Source organism: Trichosurus vulpecula, chromosome 8, assembly GCF_011100635.1.
Source record: "Trichosurus vulpecula isolate mTriVul1 chromosome 8, mTriVul1.pri, whole genome shotgun sequence".
NCBI classification, from domain to species: domain Eukaryota; kingdom Metazoa; phylum Chordata; class Mammalia; order Diprotodontia; family Phalangeridae; genus Trichosurus; species Trichosurus vulpecula.
The window spans coordinates 36,239,409-36,261,935 of record NC_050580.1 but is presented as its reverse complement, the minus strand read 5'-3'; the positions used below and the strand labels follow the sequence as shown (position 1 = coordinate 36,261,935).

The following is a 22,527-nucleotide window of genomic DNA, read 5'->3' as shown; positions in this document are numbered from 1 at the left end:
AGCTGGGCAAGTCTAGGAAAGATTTGAAGGAACTGCAGAAACATGACCTCATGCCAAAAAAAAATCAACCCAAACTCTACCTTGCTGACGCAATTATTGGTAAGTAATGTTCAACAAAGATGAAAAAAACTACAAGAAATCAAGGGAATGGAAGACAAATAAACCATGAAAGCCAGAGCAAGAATTGATCAAACATTCAAAGGCACATAAAGAGAACCAATGAGGAATAGGGTGTTCCCTGATTTCAGATGGCGCAAAAGCAAATAGAAATGTTATGTCTGTTCTTTGTCCAGAAGAAGGAATCCAACTAAGGAAAGTAAAGTAAGCAAGAGTCATGATAGGTAAAAAGCAGCTCCTGTTGCTTTAATCAACTGCACCAAGACACAAAGAAAAGAAACCACAGATTTCAAAATATTCAATATTTGCTAGCTCAGAGATATGATTAATAATCAACATGAAACATGTGATTTACCTAGATTTTAGCAAAACTTTCATTAAAGTATCTCAAAATATTCCTTTTAAAAAAATTTTATTTAATATTTTTAGTTTTCAGCATTGATTTCCACAAGATTTTGAATTACAAATTTTCTCCCCATTTCTACTCTTCCCCCACTCCAAGACGGCATATATTCTGATTGCCCTGTTCCCCAGTCAGCCCTCCCTTCTGTCACCCCACTCTGCCCCCATCCCCCTTTTCCCTTACTTTCCTGTAGGGCAAGATAGATTTCTATGCCCTATTGCCTGTATATCTTATTTCCCAGTTGCATGCAAAAACAACTTTTTTTTGAACATCTGCTTTTAAAACGTTGAGTTACAAATTCTCTCCCCTCTTCCCTCCCCACCCACCCTCCCTAAAAAGGCAAGCAATTCAACATAGGCCACATGTGTATCATTATGCAAAACCCTTCCACAATACTCATGTTGTGAAAGACTAACTATATTTTGCTCCCTCCTATCCTGTCACCCTTTATTCAATTTTCTCCCTTGACCCTGTCCCTTTTTCAAAAGTGTTTACTTTTGATTACCTCCACCCCCTATCTGCCCTCTCTTCTATCATCCCCCCCTTTTTATTCCCTTCCTCCTTCTTTCCTATGCGGTAAGATACCCAATTGAGTGTGTATGTTATTCCCTCCTCAGGTCAAATCTGATGAGAGCAAGATTCACTCATTTGCCCTCACCTGCCCCCTCTTCCCTTCCAACAGAACTGCTTTTTCTTGCCACTTTTATGTGAGATAATTTGCCCCATTCTATCTCTCCCTTTCTCCCTCTCTCAATATATTCCTCTCTCATCCCTTAATTTGATTTTTTTAGATATCAACCCTTCACATTCAACTCACCCTGTGCCCTCTGTCTATATATATATATATATATATACATATATATATATATTCCCTTCAGCTACCCTAATACTGAGGTCTTATGAATTACACACATCATCTTTCCATGTAGGAATGTAAACAAAACAGTTTAACTTCAGTTACTCACTTACGATTTCTCTTTCTACCTTTTCATGCTTCTCTTGATTCTTGTTTTTGAAAGTCACATTTTCTATTCAGCTCTGGTCTTTTCACTGAGAAAGCTTGAAAGTCCTCTATTTTATTGAAAATCCATATTTTGCCTTGGAGCATGATACTCAGTTTTGCTGGGTAGGTGATTCTTGGTTTTAATCCTAGCTCCATTGACCTCCAGAATATCATATTCCAAACCCTTCAATCCCTTAATGTAGAAGCTGCTAGATCTTGTATTATCCTGATTGTGTTTCCACAATACTCAAATTGTTTCTTTCTGGCTGCTTGCAATATTTTCTCCTTGATCTGGGAGCTCTGGAATTTGGTGACAATATTCCTAGGAGTTTTCTTTTTGGGATCTCTTTCAGGAGGAGATCGGTGGATTATTTCAATTTCTATTTTACCCTCTGGTTCTAGAATATCAGGGCAGATCTCCTTGATAATTTCTTGAAAGATGATATCTAGGCTCTTTTTATGATCATGGCTTTCAGGTAGTCCAATAATTTTTTAATTATCTCTCCTGGATCTATTTTCCAGGTCAGTGGTTTTTCCAATGAGATATTTCACATTGTCTTCCATTTTTTCATTCTTCTGTTTTATAGTATCTTGATTTCTCATAAAGTGACTAGCTTCCACTTGCTCCAATCTAATTTTTAAGGTAATATTTTCTTCAGTGGTCTTTTGGACCTCCTTTTCCATTTGGCTAATTCTGCCTTTCAAGGCATTCTTCTCTTCATTGGCTTTTTGGAGCTCTTTTGCCATTTGAGTTAGTCTATTTTTAAGGTGTTATTTTCTTCAGTATTTTTTTGAGTCTCCTTTAGCAGGTTGTTGACTTGTTCTTCATGGTTTTCTTGCATCGCTCTCATTTCCCTTCTCAATTTTTCCTCTACTTCTCTTACTAGCTTTTCCAAATCCTTTTTGAGCTCTTCCATGGCCTGAGACCAATTCATATTTTTCTTGGAGGCTTTTGATGTAGGCTCTTTGACTTTGTTGACTTCTTCTGGCTGTATGTTTTGGTCTTCTTTGTCACCAAAAAAGATTCCAAAGTCTGAGTCTGAATCTGAGTCCGTTTTCACTGCCTGTTCATGTTCCCAGCCAACTACTTGACCCTTGAGCTTTTTGTCGGGGTACGACTGCTTGTAGAGTAGAGAGTAGTTTGTCCCAACCTTGAGGGGCTGCACTGCTGTTTTCAGAGCTACTTCTACACAGAAAGCTCTGCCATGCCAGCACTCCTTCTCCCCCAAGAACTGTCAACCAGGATTGTGGCCCAGATCCGGGCAGGGCAAAGCAGGCTTTGCACTCCCACTCTAATCCACTGCTTAATTCTTCCCACCTGGTGGGCCTGGGGCTGGAAGCAACTGCAGCTGTAGCTCTGGAAGCAGCCTCAGAGCTGCACCACCTCTGCTGCCTCCAGGGCAGTGGCCAACAAGGAATTCCTTTCACTTTCTCCCAGCAGTCTTTTCTACCAACCTGCTCTGTTGTCTTTGGCGTTTGTGGGTTGAGAAGTCTGGTAACTGCCACAGCTCAATGATTCAGGGCCCTAGGGCCTGTTCCGCCTGGCTCCCAGTCTGGTTGGCCCTGGCGCAGCCCACACTGGGCTCTGTTTGGCTCCGCTCCCAACTCTGTGCGATAGACCCTTCCCAGCGACCATCTAGGCTCTCCTGGGCTGAAGCCCTGCTTCCCTCTGCTATTTCGTGGGTTCTGCAGCTTTAGAATTTGTTCAGAGTCATTTTGTATAGGTGTTTGGAGGGACCTGGGGAAGAGCTTAAGCAAGTTCCTGCTTTCCAGACACCATCTTGGCTCTGCCCCCTCAAAATATTCTTGCTGAAGAGTTGGAGACATATGGCTTAAATGAAAAATGCAGTTAGATAGATTCAGAATTAGTTAGGTGGCCAGACTAAAAGAGAAGCTTGACATGGTTCCATGTCAATGGTGCAGACCTCAGATATGCTATCAAAGTCACAAGTAAATATGGCTGATTGAGGATATCAACCATGCATTCAGCTTTTCCGACCCCAGCTCATATATCATGACTTCAGCTGCAGCAGAAATACCAAACCGGGGATAGCTCACAATTGATTTACTACATTTTGGAAATCAGAGAGATTGAAGTGCCTGTGAAGCCAGATAGTGCTAAGCAGGGTCAGGCACTGAAAGACGAGGCATCGTACAAATGTCTAACACACACAAAGCCTTTGTATAACCTTTCCACTACGTCATCCTGGGCCTGCCCTTCAGCAGAGAAAGGCATCCATAGTGTGCATGGCATGGTATGGTGAAAGGGGTATTGGCTCTTGATGGGACAGTCATGTGTCCCCTGAGTCTTCTCCAAGCTCAATGTGCCCAGTTCCTTCAAGCAGTGTTTGTGTGATGTGGACCCAAGTTCCTGCATAACCCCAGCTGCCCTTCTCTGGACACTCCTCAGCTTACAGGATCACAAGACTATGGATTTAGAGCTAGAAAGTAACTTAGAAGGCCATTCAGTCCAACCCTCTCATCTTACAGATGAGGAAACTGAGGCACAGAAAAGTTAAATGACTTGCCTCAAGTTACATGGACAATAAGTGTCTCAGGCTCTTTGGACCCAAGTCTTTCTGACCCCAAGTCCAGCATTCCATCCACCAAATTATTCTGCATCTCAATGTCAAACTTATCAACATCCCTCTTAAACTTCAGAGCCCAGCACTGAACACAGTGTTTCAGATGAGGACTGACAAGGACTCTCCCCTACCTAATTCCTGGAAGCTGTGTAATGCAGCCCAGGAGGAGCTCTTCTGTCTGCTCCATCACTCTGCTGACTCATGTGGTCTACCAAGACCCCTAGATCATCTTCATAATCGCTGCCTCCCCATACTTCCCCTATCTTGTACTTGGGGAGTTGATTTTTTTGGACTCAAGTTCAGACTTTATATTGATCTCTACTGAATTTCATCCTACTAGATGCTCCAGTCTGCCAAGGTCCTTTTGAAACCCAAATATTGTCTAGTTTGTTCCCTATTCCTCTCAGCTTTGTGTGAGCATGCCATCTATGGTTTTGTCCAAGTCCTTGATAAAAATGTCCAACAGCCCAGGACCAAGTACAGATCTCTGTGATACTCCAATGGAGACCTTCTGCACCACTGACCATTTCAAGTTTCTCTTTTAGTCTGGCCATCTAATTAATTCTGAATATATTTAACTGCAGTTTTGTTTGATCCATATGTCTCCATCTCCTCTACAAGAATATTTTGACATACTGTAACAAAAGTTTTGCTAAAATCTAGGTAAATCATATTCATAGCACTTTCCTCATCTACCAATTTAGTATTCCTATGCAAAAAAGGAAACACGATAATGTGGCATGACCTGTTCTTGATGAAGCCATGCTGGCTCTTTCTGTGTGTTCACCAACCATCTCTTTAATGATCTATTCTAGAATTTCCTCAAGGACTGACATCAAGCTCATTTGCCTGTAGAACGCAGACCCCACTCTTTCCCCTTTTTTGAAAATTGGGAAATTTGCTTTTTTCTAATCTTGTGGTACTTCTCTTGTTTCTTCTGATCTTTCAGAAACCACTGAGAATATCTAAAAAATCACAGCTGCCAATTCTTTCAGAACCCAAGGGTGTAGCTCATTTGGGTCAAGTGACTTGAAGTCATCCAGGACAACTGGGTGCTCTCTTCCCATCTCCTTAGCCCAACACTCTCTGTCACCATTTCCTTCCCCAGAGAAAACAGAAGTCCCATCAAAAGGAAGGAGCAACACCTTCCCTCTCTTGTCAGTAACTGTCTCAGCCATCCCAATCAAAGGTCCTCTTCCTTCTCAGATCTTTTTTCTCCTAATATGGCTAAAGCAAACCTCTGTGTGGTCCTTAGCTTCCCTCACCATTCCTGACGCCACTTCTATAGCGCCGCACTACGCTCGTACTCATTATTGATTCCATCTTTTGTTCATCTCTTTTTATCATCTATGCTTATTGGTGAATTGCCTTGCATCCACACTAATGCAGACAAATCTCACTTTTCCTCCTTGTTTTAATCCCCTTTGTGGCATCAGAGTTTTACTCTTGAGCATCTCCCATACCTGCTGGGCTGACTTCCCCTGTACTATTTTCATCTAGGAAATTCTACCTATCTTTCCTTTGAACACCTTTCTTTCTCAAAATCTAGGGAGCACATCAGTCTCTGCCCAGATTTCTTCTCCTCTATCAAAAACTCTAGAAGAAAGTCATTTCCCCCACCAAGAGTTCCCATAGTTTCCATCCCAGAAACCAATTTCTCCTTGTTAGTGAGAACAAGATACAAAATAGAATTTACCTTTTTTGGTTCCTCCATCTTTTGAGGGACAAAATTATTGCTAAAGCAATCCAAAAATTTATCAGAGACAGCCCCAGCTAATGATTGGATAATTGAACTTAACCATGCCTCTGTGCTGGGCTTATGATCTGTTCCCAGAATTCATCATTTATTTCCTCTTTCTGTCCAGTGGTCTTTAGTATATACCAGTGACAAAAACCACTTCTGCTTCTCCCTCTATTGACCTTCACCCAAATATTTCCCTCCCCTGGTTCCTGGGTTTCCTCACACGTGTAGAGCTTTTTTGTAATACAATGCTGTTCCTTCCCTTCCTCCCTCTCCTCTCACTTTTCCATTTTCTTTTGAATAAGATATACTTATCTAGAACCAGAGCACTGCCACTGGCTTCATCACACCAAGTCTCAGTGATACATACTTTTGAAGTCACATTTGCTCCTTTGAGACTTTTAGTTCTTGTTTTTTGCCTAACCTTTAGATATTTCTACATAGACATTTGAGGCCATGGGTGGTATTCTTGGCTTTTCTTGGATTTTTCCTTTGAACTTGTAGATGCTTCAGCTGCTTTCTATGTAGCTACTCTCAATGGCATCTGACTTTCGGATACACACTGGCAGTTTTCTCTTTCCCCCATACAGCCCTTTTGATTAAATTTGCAAGTACCCAGGAAAGTACATTCTTATTAAGCTTAGTTAGGTATCCTTCATCTCTGGCCAGGAATCTGTCAAACCTATATTTTAAACTATGGTCCAGAAATCCAAATCACCTTCTTAGACACCACCTTCTTATCTACCTTTTCACTTCCCAAATTAATTTTTCTCTTTTACATCCATGAAGAAAACACCTGTGCCCTTGTGGTCTTTAGTTTCTTACCCAAGACTTCATGATCATTGACAATACTTTTTAGATTCCTTCTTACAGTCTCATTTGTGCCTCCTGTGAATCACCTATTGTCATCTATTTTGGTAAGTCTTGGGAGTCTTATGGGAGAGTTCTGTCTTCAATACTGGAGGAAGACAAAGGACTTCTATTATTATTATTATTATGATTATGATTATTATGTTCAGATCAATAAACACCAGCCTCAGTATCCCAGAGAAAGGAACTGCCAATTGCTATTACCCTTCTTCCTCCCCCCCCCCCCCCGCCCCATACAGTGTACATAGCTCTACTCTTACAATTCTTTGGAAGACAAGAAGATTTTTTTCTGCCTTAGAACACCAAGCTCCCTCCTCCTCTGGAAGGTTCCCAAATCTGTCTTTGAGCCCCTGTCTTTGTATACCGGCTCACTTCCTTCACTTCCTCCTCTGTGCATTTTTTTTGGTCTGATGCCTCTTCATGATACAGATGTGACTCTGGGTTCTTCAAGGCTATATTAATGGAATGTTAGCTCTGTCAGCTCTCATTGAACTGGAAAGGCATCAAGGGTGATCAGACAATGGACTGTCATCCAAACATACAAAGCTAGCTAACTTCAGAGAGGTTCATCAGAAGTCCAGCTTTAAAGTGATAGATGTTTTGACCATAGCAATTCAGGAAACCCTCTAGTAAAGCATGTGTTACTGAAGGGAATATTTACACCAATACAAATCACAATTCTTTTGAAGTATTCCTAAATCAGCACCATTAAATCCCAGAAATTATTAGTAAGATATTGCCCACACAGCTAATGAGCAGAAATCCAAGTTTACTTTTCTCAAGACTGAGTACTTCCTCCGAATGTTGACTTTAGTTGGAGTTTGGACTTTTAACATGTACATAGACGCATTACAGAGTCTATAACAAGGCAGGATAATTATAACATTCATTAATTAGGATACTATTGGTAGTTCTATTGTGGAGGATAATCATTTGTCACCAAAATGAGATCTTATTCCCTGATTATAAGTGCTCATATGAAACTGTGAATGTGTCAGCTACTCTTTCTATGTAGTGCTTTAAAATGTAAATGTATTAGTGGAAATCTGAAGATACAAAAATTTCAAAAATTTAATTTTGAAAATTTTGAAAAAATTTAATTTGAAAAAATTAAAACTTGAAAAAAATTAATTAAAATCAATAAAACATGAATTAATTAATTAACATATATTGCCAATAAATAATACTGGAGATCTGTAGAAAGGTTACAAGCCATTTGTTAAAGTTCACAAGAGAAGTGTAAACAGGGCCTTTATTAACTGAAAGCCTTTCTCATTAGAGGATGTAAAGAGAAAGATAAAGGGCATTGCTCGTTTTAGCAGGGTAACAGCTAAGACAAAATTGTATGTTGGTTATTTTGATTTCCATGAATTAAGCCATGTACTTTTTCTGCTTTCTTGTCTATGATTTTCCCTTTCATATAAGTCTTCCTTCACTCAAATATGTCCAGTACTGCCTCTATGCACACCCCTTAGCTTGCTCTGTTCCCTAAGTCTGGTATTTCCTTTCCCTCCATCTTTACAACTCTATATCAGCTGGGAGAATCCTCTGCCATCCTCCCTGATGGTACTTAGTTTGTATCCTCTCAATGGTACAGGGGGTTGAGAACTGACTGGCATCTTGGACTCTGTAATTCAGAGAAACTAGCATCCTGAGAATGATTTGGGACCATCATGATCTCTGAGCCAGAAAACAGAATTAAATCACTCTTTGGAGGTCTAAACGAATGTACCATGTGTGAGACCAACTGAGAAGAAGGAATGAGGACTTTAAGAGCTGAATAGCCCTGGCAGCACTTGGGGACAGGCTCTATAGAAGTTCTAGTTTGTAAATATTATGCCAAGAAAGCTTGACACTGTTTAATCACCTAAAGGTTTTAATTTCTAAAATGAGTCTCAACCAGCTCTCAATTTATCTAATTGAATCCTCTTCTAACCCACACCTATCGTCTCCACAAGAAAAGGATGAGATATGATCAGGCAGATTTCAGAAAAACCTGGAAAGACTTATATGAACTGATGCTGAGTGGCATGAGCAGAACCAGGAGAAGACTGTACACAGTAACAGCCACATTGTGTGATGACTGATTTTGATAGACTTAGCCCTTCTCAGCAATGCAAAGACCTAAAACAATTCCAAAAGACTCATGATGGAAAATGCCATCCACATCCAGAGAAAGAACTATGGAGTTGGAATGCAGAGTGAAGCAGACTATTTTCTTTTTGTTTTGTTTTGTTTTGATTTTTTCTTTCTCATGGTTTCTCCCATTCACTATAATTCTTCTATACAACATGACTAATGTGAAAATATGTTTAATAAGAATGTATATTGTATATGTAGAGCCTATATCAGATTGCACACCGTCTTGAGGAGGGAGTGGGGAGGAAGGGGGAGAAAATTTAAAACTTATGGAAATGAATGTTGAAAACTAAAAATAAATAAATTAACTAAAAAAACCAAAGTATGAGATACTTTAACAGTAGCCTTGCTAAAACCTAGCCATACTATATTCACAGCATTCCCCTTGTCTACTATTATAGTAATCCTGTCTAAGAAGGAAATGGGGTTCTTTGGCATCACAGGCTCTTGCTGAACCCTGGCTGGCTCTCTGTAATCAATGCTTCCATTTCCTTCACCAACCGTTTCTTTAATGATCTGGTCTAGAATTCCCCAAATCAAAGTCAAAGCTCCCTGGCTTATAGGTTACAGATTCTGTTCTCTTCCCTTTTTAAAAAAAAACCAGGACAAATGTTACTAAAGAGATACAGAGTTGGTGAACCATTGATGACTATTCTTAGGATCCAGTTGTATAACCGATTATAAAGTCATCTCATAGTACTACTTGTGAGCCTACTACAGCTTTCCTATTTCCAGAATAGCATGAAAATCTCTGTTGAGCTTTTTTTTTTCCTAAAATCTAGGTTAACTATATACACAATATTACCCAGACCTGTCAGCCTGGTAGGGTAGTAGTTAAGAAAGAGTTAGCAGCCATGTCAAAAAGGAAAATGAGGTTACCCTTCATGGTCTCGATAAAGCAGTGCTGGCTGGCTCTATTTGGTCACTGACTTCTAGCTGTCCATTGACCTTTAATAATCATTCAAAAATTTGCCCGTTAGAATCAGTGTCAAGTTCACTGGATGGTAGTTTGCAGACTCTATTTTGTTCCCTTTTTAAAAATCAGGACAGTTTTGGTCCTTTTCCAGTCCCATTGCCTTTCCCCCATGGTCTACAGTTTTTCAAAGACCCCCGAAAGGTTCTCATCAATCACATCTGCCAATTCTGTCAGTATCCTGGGACACAGCACATCTGGGCCTGGTGAACTGAGCTCATTAAAGGGAAACTCCACACTGGGATGGAGGGCTTCCTATATCAGATGCTGCTAGGTGGTGCCATAGTGCACAGAGTGAGGGACACTCCACGCTGGGATGGAGGGCTTCCTATATCAGAGGCTGCTAGGTGGTGCCATAGTGCACAGAGTGAGGGACACTCCACGCTGGGATGGAGGGCTTCCTATATCAGAGGCTGCTAGGTGGTGCCATAGGGCAGAGTCCTGGACTTGGAGTCAGGAAAACCTGAGTTCAAAAGTGGTCTCAGACACTAACTGTGGGACCCTGGACAAGTCACTTAACCTCTGTCTGCCTCAGTTTCTGCATCTGTCAAATAATAGCACCTATAGGGATAATGACAGCACCTACCTTTATGTATGACTAAAACCCACTTTTTATTCTTCTTAACATTCACCATCAGCCTTGGCTCAGAATGAGACTTAGCATCCCTGACATTCTCTTTTTCACAGGACCATGCCAAAGGTTTACATTTGTCCTCTGTTCCATGTCTTTTAAGGATCTAAGTTGGTGGATAAGTACCCTGCACGTTCCCATTTATTTCTTTGCACAACCCTTCCATTTTCTTCCTCACTGAATTCTTTTTTTTTATGTCTAGAGATAGCCAGGTGACCCAGTGGATAGAGTGCTGGATTTGGAGTCAAGAAGAGCCGAGTTTGAAACTTGTCTTGAATACATATTAGTTTTGTGACCCCGAGTAACTTCTGTCAGTCTCAGTGTCTTCTTCTAGACAGAGGAAATCGGGGCTTTATGAAGATTAAATGAGATAATATAGGGAAGGTGCTTTGCAAGCCTAAAACGCTGTGCAAGCTGGCTATTATTGTTACTATTATCATTTCATCAGAATTGCCTTCTTGACAGCTTTCCTTCCTTCCTCAGCTTCCCTGTAGAATATTTCTTCATGAGATTTGATCTAACCTTTTTTGGAACCCTTTGAAATCTGCTTTCTAAAAATCTAGGCTACATGTCCAACTCATATTTTTTTAAAAAACCCTATCTTCCTCCATTAAGCAAACTACATGTCATATCCTAAGCATTTGTAAAAGTATATAATATAAAACTTGAAACAGGGAGTTTCATCTATTTCTCAATCCTATTTTTTTTTAAATCAGGGACTCTATTTTTCTTGGCTCCATAAGGGAGAATAGAGAATAGTGGGTAAAATTTACAAGAAAATAGCTTTCTCCCCAACATGTGGGAGAACTTTCTAACAATTAAAGCTATCCCAGGGTGGAGCTCACTGCCTTTGCAGATGGTGAGTCGCTATCACTGTATGCATTTGAGGAGAGGTTGGTTGGTCAGTCACTTTTCTGGGATGCTCTCAAGGTGATCAATACTTCATGGAAAAGTTGATCCAGAAGTCAATTCTCATGTCTCTTCCTACACTATGACTCCATGATTCTACAAGACACACGACATACCATAGCTTGGTAAAGAAATTATAGAATCTACCGCAATATGCAAAGAGTTGATGTCGTCATGAATTGATATGATTTGAGATTGCTCTTCTGAATTTGACGAGAATGAAAGGCTAGGTATGGGTAGCTATGTTGCTGTAAGTGAGAGAGGGAAAAGAGTCCTTGTCGCTTCGGCTTTTCTTTTTAGTTATAATTTCAATTCCCAGATTTTTAATAAGTATAAAATGATATTTTCCGAATCATCCAAATATGGGTGTGTCTCCTTTCCTGCTCTTTAGTAAAACCCAAAGGGCTGACCAAGACTGCTCATCAGCAAATAGAGACTTAAGCTCGTCAACAAGTCACCAGATAGATACCAATTGGAGAGAATGATGATATGGATAACATTCAGGCTGGCATCTTACCTTCCCAGGCTTCACGCACAACCTTCTAATGCAGGGAAAACCTCATGCCCCAGCTTGGAATAAGACAAAGAGAAGCCAGCATCAGTTCACTTCCTGACAAAAGAAGTTTAAGTATTAGAGCTGGGCAAGTTACAGTTCTCACTCTGCATGGTTTTCCTGTAGTGGAAACAAGCATTAGGTGTGAGACAATGCAGAGTTTCTCCCTCCGCTTTCAAAGGCTAGAGAGGAGCAGGGTGGTCCTGTGGTTGGTTAGTCACTGTCTAAGTGGGCAGCCAGTGTCCAGATGCAAAAGCCGATGCTGATGAAACCTCTTGGTTCAAATGCAAAGGAAGAAAATGGATCCCTTGAAGCGTGGTCCTTTCTGATCATGCCCCAGATTTGCTCCTAGAGCTCTAAGACACGCCAATGAAACCCATAAGTTGGAGACTTGGTGGGTGGATGAGCAGAATGAAGGAAGTCAGTGTTTGGTCTTCACTGTTCTTTAAAGTATCCTGCTATTATTACAACATAGTTGGGAAAGAGAATGCTGATGTGGGCAAAATACAAAACCTTCCTCAAGTTCCATATTTGCTGGTTCTAATTAGGCATGACCTAAACAGAGAGGATATGTGATATCACACCTCACAGCTAAATGGAGGTGTGTCATTGTGACTCCACCACAGCCTTCAAGACTGAAACATTTTTGTGTCAAAGGAAAAGTAAAGACCTGCCTGAGTTCTGCTGTTTTCATACTGTGGAACACTACAGGTAATGCCAAAAAAACAAACCCCCATACAATGCAGTCCAAAGTCCCAAGTACACAGAGTGATATTCTTCACCCTACCTGACCTCACGCCAAGAATTTGAACTTTGGATTTTGCCTTCAATATCTGGTCTCAATTTAAAGTCACAAACCGACAACCCAACTGGCAAAGAAGGGGGAGTCAAGATGGCTGCTTATCCCTCTCATCCGACTGCCCCCAAGAAGGACAATGCTATGATTCTCAGCACAGAAAAAAAACATCCTACAAGGGAACTGGCAGATACAACTTTTTGGAAGCAAGTTTGAAAAGACCTATATTGAGGGCTTCCCAAAGTGTCTGCCAAATTCAGTGACAGAACAAAATTTAACTGTAGTGAAACAAGATTCACACTCAAACACTAGATCAGGCTGCTGAGTCCAAAAAGAATTCTTTTTCATTGACTTCACCTAGTTTTAATCATTCTAATACCTAGAATTAACTTCAAAAGACAATAAATACATCTTTAATTATAACAGCATGATTTAGCTCAAAGCAGGTTAGTACAATCCTTTTGGGGAAAATGGTCTCAAAAAATTGCAAGGATCTATGTTCTAACCAGTAGGGGTACTCCCTTGACTGGTATAGTTCACAACTAATGATATCTTCTCATTCAGGAATATTAGTATCTCTGTGTTTGCATAAATCTTCTATAGACAATCCACTACATTCACTGGAGGTCTTCCTCTGATTCTTTTAGTATTTCATGAGTACCTATGCAAAACTCAGGCTGGCTGTTAACCTTACTCCACAAACATCTGTTGTCTAGATTAAAACACACTTCTAGGAGCACATCCATCCATCCATTCATATACAGGAACTCCAGGTGGGCAATGATCACAATACAATACAATAAAATTAGAGCTTTAAGGGTCTTAGAGATCATCGATCCAATCACCTCATTTTACAGATGGGGAAACTGAGACTAGAGAAGTGAAGAGACTTGCCTAAGTTCCCACAGCCGGTATCTGAGGTGGAATTTGAAACAAGGTCTTCTTGACGTCAAGCCTACGGCTCTATCCACTCACCATACCACACTGCCTTTTGACTCAATTAACCAAATCCAAGATTGAAGAGGAGAAAGAAGATAAGAGTATCCACCTGCTTTATACCTGGGAGATTGCATAGTGCTTTGGATGCTTCTACAAAAGAACCCTACTACGACATTTTAACACCAACATTCTCCTGATGATGCTCTTTCTACAGCTGAACTCTTAGGCCAGGAGAGTGATGACCACCAGAAGGCTATTGTACTTAATGTCATTGTGACTTGTGATTCTACCCACAAACTGGAGTCTTTGGTTTGAAATGGGCTATCCCTGGTGAGTTCCTAGATTATTTATATATCATGTGACTTCAAATTTGGGTGGACAATCTACCACCATATTGTGACAAACCTTGAGGTGGATAGCAGCGATAGAGAACTCTGAGTCCATCATCTATTGCCATCCAAAGGAGATAATCATGGAAGCCAATGCCCTCTCCTATAGGTCTGCTATGACTGAATCCAGGGTGATTCTTGCAGAAGAGATTAATATGATCTGGCAGCTGAGCTACATGAGCCTGTAGCAGAAAGTTGAAATTCCTCCTTCAGAGTGTGCTATCAGTGAACTTAAATTCTGGAGCTTCAGGCTACTCCTCCCTCACCTGCTGTTCCAACAATTCGGCTAGCAGCTGCTGGCGGGGTGAAAGACCAACACAAGCCCAACAAGAACGCTGCCAGCACAGGTTCTTTTGATCTGCGTTAGTAAGGAAAGCAACGTTAAGGGGTTAACAATCTTATTTCAATCCAACATACAAATATCATTCACTTAGTTCAGGGGAAGAAGCCAGCACCCTGAACTTCAGAGCAAATACAAACAAATTATAAACATACATTGTAAACAGACCAAATACAATTCATAGTTACCAATAAACTGTCTGGGTTGACTAGCCAGGAGGCTCTTACAGCAGCTGCCCAGAGTCCCACGCCAAAACTCTTCCAGTAAGTGAGAGCCTCAAGCAAATAGCTCTGTTCTCTCTTTTTATACACTCTTTAGCTGTCATCAAATGTCATCTGAATGACCAGAACTCAGGCTCCTACTATTGGCTCTGGTCTTAGCAGCTCCCCTTAGGACCCTGAGGGCTTCATACCCACATAGGCTTAGCACCTAGTAGATAGGGGTTTGGGCCTGGGGCTTTGCACTTAGTAAGGCTCAATCAAAGACACTTAATTTATCATTCTAAAAGAGTAAAAAAAGTCCCAACTTAATTGATATAACACCTGCTGGTCCTTCAGTGACTGGCAACAGGGACAACTGCATGCTAAAAGTCTATGAAAATTAACAAAGGTCAAGAAATGAATGTGACTTTTCAGACTCCAGCTTTGTTCCTGAGAGGACATCTCTCACTGTTGAGAAAAAGGTGACAATATGCAGTGGGATACTATATCAGACCATGACTAAGGTCCAAGAGAGCAACGTAAACATGTAAAAAAACATCCATGAAAGAATTCTGTGATAAATTGGATGCTTGGGCCAAGAGAGTTCTGGAGAGCTGGTCATACCTTTTTACTGGCTGAAAAGGACAACAGGCATCTGTAGGAAGTCTAAGACTTGTGCCCAATGGACTTAAAGTGCAACTGAGCCCTTTTGCTTATCTGAAGAGATTAGGTACCAACAGGCTTTTAGCCCTGAAAAGAGATAAGAACCTGACCTATCTCCTGGTGATGACATTACGATTTCATCCGATACACACAGCTCTAACCAAGCTGGAGCCAGAGAGTTTCCACTGTTTTTAAGGTCATGGATAAAAAGTATTTCTCTGAATGGCTTCTCTGCCAAGGTTCACTCTGACCAAGATCAAGGTTTTACGAGCATGCTACTTGCTACCCAAGGAGGTGAGAATGTTAGCAGGGATTAGTAAGTCTAGCACTATACCTTTCCATCTTTGAGGGAAGCCGTAGCCAGAGCATTTTAACCATACATTATCCAGAATCTTGGAGGCCCTGAGGAACAAACAGGAAGCTCAGTGCAGTCAGCACGTGGGATTTTTCCTGCATGTGATACCACATGACACATTTATCTTCTGTTTCTGGTCAAATGTCTCTAATGACATTATACCACGTTTGTGCAACTCTTCATTGGCCATGTATTCCGGTCTACTCATCCTTCCACATGCCTCTTGACTTTGGGTGACCCTCCACTTCAGTTTTCTGGAGACTGTGGTATTCTGTGACTTGGGGCCATGAAGTATCACTGTAAGAATACTGTTTAAAAAGGGGAGAAGCTTTTGGGGGTCATTAAAAGAATTCTGTAATTCAAACACAGTCCGGCTTGCTTTTTCCCCCTCCTGTTCAATTCTGGATTCAGCTAATTTCCTATATATAGCATCAGATCCATAGATAGGGAGATAGAGATAGAGATAGATATAGATGGATAGAGGTAGACAGGTGGAGAGAGACAAATGCAGACAGAAAGAAAGATGCATAGAGATATAGATAGATAGAAGAACAGATAGATGAACAGATAGAGGCAGAGAAAGAGAAAAACAGTGAAAAGAAAGTCTATGAGTATCATATATCAATTTTTACTAAGAAGGAGGAATTAATAAAACAATTGTGTGTGTGCGCACGCGTGTGTGTGTGTGTGGAGAGAGAGAGAGACAGACAGAGAGAGAGAGAGAGAGACAGAGAGAGAGAGAGAGAGACAGAGAGAGAGAGAGAGAGACAGAGAGAGAGAGAGACAGAGAGAGAGAGAGACATAGAGAGAGAGAGAGACAGAGAGAGAGAGAGAGAGAGAGAGAGAGAGAGAGACAGAGAGAGAGAGGAGAGAGAGAGAGACAGAGAGACAGAGAGAGAGAGAGAGAGAGGCTGATAGACCAACTGCCTATTCAGGAGTGTTCTGGAGCCAGCTCAAAGTCCCTCCCCAAAGCCAACCATTAAATTTTCAGTGTGAGCAATGATGAAAGAAGGAGCACCAGTATGTGCTGGGATCAGGGGTGGATGTGCTGGAGTCAGCTCTGAGAACCAATCATTAAATGTTCAGTTTGAGCATTCTATACCTTGGAAATCAGCTAATACTAAAAATCATGGTTTGATTTATTGTTCTGTGGATTGTTTAGACTAAAAGTAATGGGAAAACGTTAATAATGCAGGTTAACCTTAAAGGTGTGCCAGGTGTGTGTTTTTTTCTCCAGAGAATTGATTTTTAAGAGTTTCCCAGCACCCTCCTGGCTAGAATCCATCAGGGTGGCAAAGGGCTCTGAATGGAGCGATGGAAGAGTGATAAAGACAGGCTTAGGATTGACGCAGATCATTCCTGTAACCTAACCATGACAATCCTGCTACAATACCAACCAAATCACAGGAAAATCTTGGTTTTCTGCTCAACAGCTTTACTTGTATCTTTAAGACATTTTCTAATGGCTTAATGCTCTTCAAGTATACATCTGGGTTAACTTGTAATTAAGTATTATGGAATTTTTTCAAATCATATTACTGTATTTAATCAGGGCCAGTTTTTTGCCTGAAGTTTTAAAAAAGCTAGTTGCTAATCGGATATTGAAACAGTACATTGGCAAATGAAATTTAGAGAAAATCCCATTGGACCTTTACGGCTAGACTAAGTATTACGAAACACATCTTGGTGATTACATAAAATCTCAGAGATCCCTCATATAAAATCGGGGCGGGGGGGTGGGGAAGTGATTGCTCTCTTGTAATCAGGCCATTTCGCAGAACATTTTTTCAGTCCAGCTCCACACGTGTCTCTGCCAGGCTCTTTTTGTCCCCTCTTATTAGACTCTTTGTCCTCTAAATTTTGGGGGAAAGTCGTCAGTATGCCTGTGTGCTTCTCTCTCCTTCCAGTGACTGTTTAAACCCATTTCTTGGTGAGGTTAGTAGAAGTTTCCGCTAACAGGCAGATAGCGATGATCATAACTCACTCTACTATTGGCCAATCGTTTATTGTTTGTCTAGTTCTAGATCACAAAATTTGGAAGCAGGCCTCTTATCATATTTTACAGATGCCCTGATTTACACTAAGTAGATGTGGCAATTTTTTGTCAAATGAAAAATAGCGAATAAATCCTTGTATGTGTAAAAGAGAGAAGAAAGTTTGAGAGATGGCATATGATTGAGGAAACTCCAACCTGGCTTATTTGAAAAGGGGAAATGCATAGAAGAATTGACATCAACATAGACTATTTACTAAGGAAGTTTAACAGATACATGTCAATTGAAGAGAACAAAAGAGCTCAGAAACCACCTCAGCCAGCAAATGCTTGATTTCTTGGCCACACAGTGAGGTGCCAGTCAAGGGCGATGCTGGTTTAGGACACGGGTTGGCCCTTTCCAACCTTTCCAGTATTCTTTCACCTTATTCACCTCCAGAATCCAGATAAATGAGGAGTTAACCTATCGAAGGTGAGCTCTTTGAGATGCTTTTTTATTTTCAGATGGCATGATGATGGACTCAAACTCTGCAGCCTCCTAAATGAGTTCTGTGTTTACTCTCAGGAGTCAACCTAACTATGCAACAAGAGGAGTCAGGTGGGTGAAGAACATTGGTGTTGGATAAACACTGAAGTGTGCTATTAAATGTTTAACTGGCTCTCCAAAAAATGTATGGACAGCACACTTTTCCCTTAAATTTGCATTAACATTTTCTTCATTATATTTTTAAGTCTAGAAAATCTACAATACAATAATTCAAGCCCTGATTTGCAGCATTTGCTGATTTCCAAGGGGTAAATGCTCACACTGAAAATTGAACAATCAGCTCTTAGATGAGTCTTTCTGACTTCAGGCCCAGTGATCTATGCACTGTGCCACTTAGCTGCCCTGTCATTTAACATCTGTGTGGTTCTAGGCAAGTCTCTGAGCCTTGGTTCCCTCAGTTTGTTCCCTCAGAAGAGTTTGGTCTCCTCCAACTCTAAATCTATGATTCCATGATTCCAAAATTGCAAGTATGGCTCATTCCTCCAAAATCATTCAGATTTGGGTATTTCAGGAAATGGCATTATTAATTCTTTTTAAAAAAACAAGATCATAAGAGAAAAATATTTTCTGGTTTCTTTTAAAATCATCTCATTCATTTGATAGTTTTCTTAGGCATGTGCAGAAAGAGAGCACAGTGCTAGGACTTGGGAGAACGGCAAAGATTAGCTAAGAAAAATAACCTGGAAAATCTACTGAGAATCTAGCAAGAGAACAAGACCCAAACACAGATAACTACAGCAAACAATCTGGTCATCTTTTTAAATTCCCAAAAGAAAAAAAGAAACACAGTTATATGTAACAGACTGGCCTAATTAATAGGGCATTAATAAAGGCAGCTCGTTTGCCAGCAGGTTGGCCACGAGATGAATTCTTTGGTCATGACCATCCATAAAACAAAGACAAATTTAAGAAGTCTCTTGTCACACGGCACTCATAATGATCATGAACACAAGTTGAAAGGCCGCCAGCTTATACTCTCGATGGTCTGTGAGAGAGGGCAAAGTAGATGTACATCTTATGAATATTCTTACTCTCCCACCTGCACTCCTGATTCTCCTTGACTTCCTCAGCAATATCCCAGAAACCTTCACTCTGGACACTTGCTCCAACCCTGAACTTCACTCACTGAAAGTATCCTGTGCCCTTTGGGCACCTCCCTCTGACAGACCCCTCCTAGATCCTCCATTTTAAGAAGGACACCCAAGCCAGCCATGTCCTCATTCCTCTCCCAGACTTTCTCTAAAATGCCATATAGAACACCACAATACCCTGTTAGACCAATTAGCTCGTTTTAAGCCTGGGGGCAAGAAATGTCCCCTAAGGTTTCCTTCTCTTCAGATTTAGGGAATTTTATTTTAAATGAAAAGTTCTGAATTCCTTCACAATCCCTCTGAGCCTCTAGTGAGGAAAAACTGTTGAGTTCTATGTCTGTCTCAGGTGAACCCCTGGCCTCTTGGTGGTTGGGGCAAAATTCAGTTTACTGGAAACATTTGGGTAACGAAAGAGCAGATAATATTATACGGTCTGCAAATGTCCAGGCAACGGGAGGAGAAGTTGAAGAAACAAGGACCCTTTTCTTGGTGCTTTCCTCAGCTTTGATTCTCTTGTCCATGAGACCCATAGAGCCAAGGACTCCCCTGATTTCCCCCTTTCTCTGTCACAACTCAGTCTTCTCTTTGCTCCAATCTCTTGAATCCAGATGCTCAGAATTTCTTCTTTCCTGATTCTGAAACAGCTTCTCCCTTTTACACAGAGTGCTTAGGGTATGACCCAGGCTCTTACATGATGACTTTGATCCAATAACATAACCAGGCTCTGTTCAAATTCAGTTCTGACTGTTTACAGAATTAAATTGTTTATAGTTAAATATACATATACATAATACATATACATACATGTATACATATACACACACACATATGTGTGTATATGTGTGTGTAGATGATCACTGACAGTGGCTCAGTCATCACACCTGCCAGTTCCCTCGGTCCCCTAAGTTGGTGTTTATCTGGAGGCCTGGTAACTTGAACTCACTTGGGGCATCTGGGTGATTCCCTGTTATCTTCCTATCTATCAAGGGCACGAGCCACCTATCAGCCATTTTTTTTCTTTCTTTCCCAGTCCAGAGAAAAGAGAAGCAAAACCATAGTTAAATGATTCTGTCTTATCATTCTATTTCCCTGAGATAATAGTCTTATCCCTTTTCTGACCTTCTCCCTCTTTTCCCCATGAAGCTCAAAGCCTTTCTGGTTGTCCTTGGCATTCGTCGCCAGCCTCAGCTTAGAATGAGCTCTAGTTTCCCTGACCCTCTTATTGAAAGACCCTGCCGTGGTTCTGTGGTCATCCTGTCACCTGCCCTGGCTTCTACCTCATCCGGATCTCTACAATCTCAGCTGCCTGATGAGTTCAGCCACTCTCATCTCTGTAGACAACTCCCGCTTTTACAATTGTCTCTTCAAAATTTCATCTTTTGATAATAACATTAATAGCTAGCATTTGTAGAGCACTTTAAATTTTGCAAAGCACTTTACAAATACTATCTCATTTTATCCCCACAACAGCCCCGGGAAACAGGTGCCCATTATCATGCCCATTTAACAGTTGAGCAAACTGGGGCAGAAGTTAAGTGACTTGCCCATGGTCATACAGCTAGTAAGTATCTGAGACTAGATAGGAATTTAGGTCTTCCTGACTGTAGGTGCAGAGCTTATCCTCTCTTTGGGTTTGATTTCCTCCATAGAACTGCAGTATATGGGAACCTGCCCATTCTTTGGGAACAGACATCTGAGGTCAAGGGCTTTATTGCTATTTTGACTTTCTGGCCATCCTTACTACTGTTCTTTATCCTTCATTACAATTATTTTCTAGGAGACTTAACTTGGCGTGACGTGCAACTTTTTTTTATTATTGCTTCCTTTTTTAAATTTAATTAGATTAACAAAACTCCATACAAATTCATTCTTACCAGCCTCTTTTCTGCGTACTCCATCTCTGTTCTCCTCCTCCTAGTAGTTACCAAACAAAGGCAGGGCCATCTTGGCTTCAGTTAAGAGAGCAAGGTGCTCTGGGTTTCTTTGGAAGAGCCTGTAAAAATTCCTATATTCTACTATTTTTAATCTAAAATTTTCCTAAAGAATTTTCTACTTATTATGAGTATCATAAGGGTATAGGACACCCATTGGAGATGTATGAAATGGCTCATCCAAAGTAAAATTTAGTGAATCAATTTTAACACTTCTCGAAGAGTCACTGATGTTGATTACTGAGAACCCTATGTGATCCACCCAACCATGTAAGACCATGGTTCCATCTCCCATGGCAAATTTCAAGGCATCTAGGAGTGGAGCAGGAGGACAAAACTGTTGGTCAGCAAAGAAGGAATTGAATATGTGTATACACATATATACATATATACACACATATAAAATATATACATGTATGCATATATACATGTATTCATGGTTTGATGTATATCTTACTATTTAATGCTGGGTGTAGATACTTTTTTCCTACAGTACTTTCCAGTATATCACTTTATTGTATAAAATTATTCTTTAGAATAATTCTACTCAAAGGATAATTGTTAACTGGACCCACCTATTAGTTTCAAACATTCTTTCCAAGACTCCAGGAATGTGTGGGGAGTATTTATCTATATCATATCTGGTGGTTTTTAGACAATTTGGCAAAACACACTGAAATGATTCTTAATGAAGGTCAAAAATTCTGATTCAGTTATGCAGTAGGAATAAACATTAACTTTGTATAGAAACACATACCACTTGAAAGGCAAGATAGAAGAGAGTTTTATACCACTGAAAGTTAATATTTTTAGGATTCTAAATACACTCTGTAAAAATACAGTGATACTAATAAACTTCTCTGTTACTATTGAGGGTGCCATCATCTTTCCAGTGACCCAGGTTTACAATCTTGGTGTTGTCCTTGACTCTTTATTCATACTCACCCCACATTTCCAAGTAGTTACCAAATCTGGTCATTTTTTTCTCTATGGCACTTCTCACATATGTCCCCTTCTCTCCACTCATACAGCCACCTCTGTAGTTCAGGGCCTCATTACCTCTCACCTGGACTAGTGAGATAGCCTTCTAATTTATCTCCCTGCCTCAAGTCTCTTGCTAAAATCCTTTCTCTCCAGAGCTGTGAAAGTGGTTTTCCTACAGCATAGAACTGACCAAGCCTTTATATTATGTCTAGATCAAATATAAACTCCTGATTGGCATTTAAAGCTCTTCCCAAGCTAGTCCTTCCACCTTTCCAGTCTTAACACATTACTCCTCTCTGCGCGTTCTGTGGTCCAGCCACACTGGCCTGATTACTGCTTCTCGCAAAGGACATTCCATCTCTATGTCTCTGGCTT

General features: G+C 40.6%; 1 protein-coding gene across 7 annotated transcripts in view; it reads right to left on the bottom strand.

Annotated features, from left to right (window-relative positions):
- Positions 1-22,527, bottom strand: part of NRG4 (neuregulin 4) — a 55,151-nt gene that overhangs the window by 20,835 nt on the left and 11,789 nt on the right. Inside the window, exon 2 of one of the 7 annotated variants that reach the window (XR_005008927.1) lies at positions 11,889-11,981. The exons of 5 other annotated variants lie outside the window; for them this stretch is intronic. The gene's annotated coding sequence lies outside the window, so the exon portion shown is untranslated. The remainder of the gene's footprint in view (positions 1-11,888; positions 11,982-22,527) is intronic. One more of the 7 variants, XR_005008928.1, reaches the window with a different exon arrangement.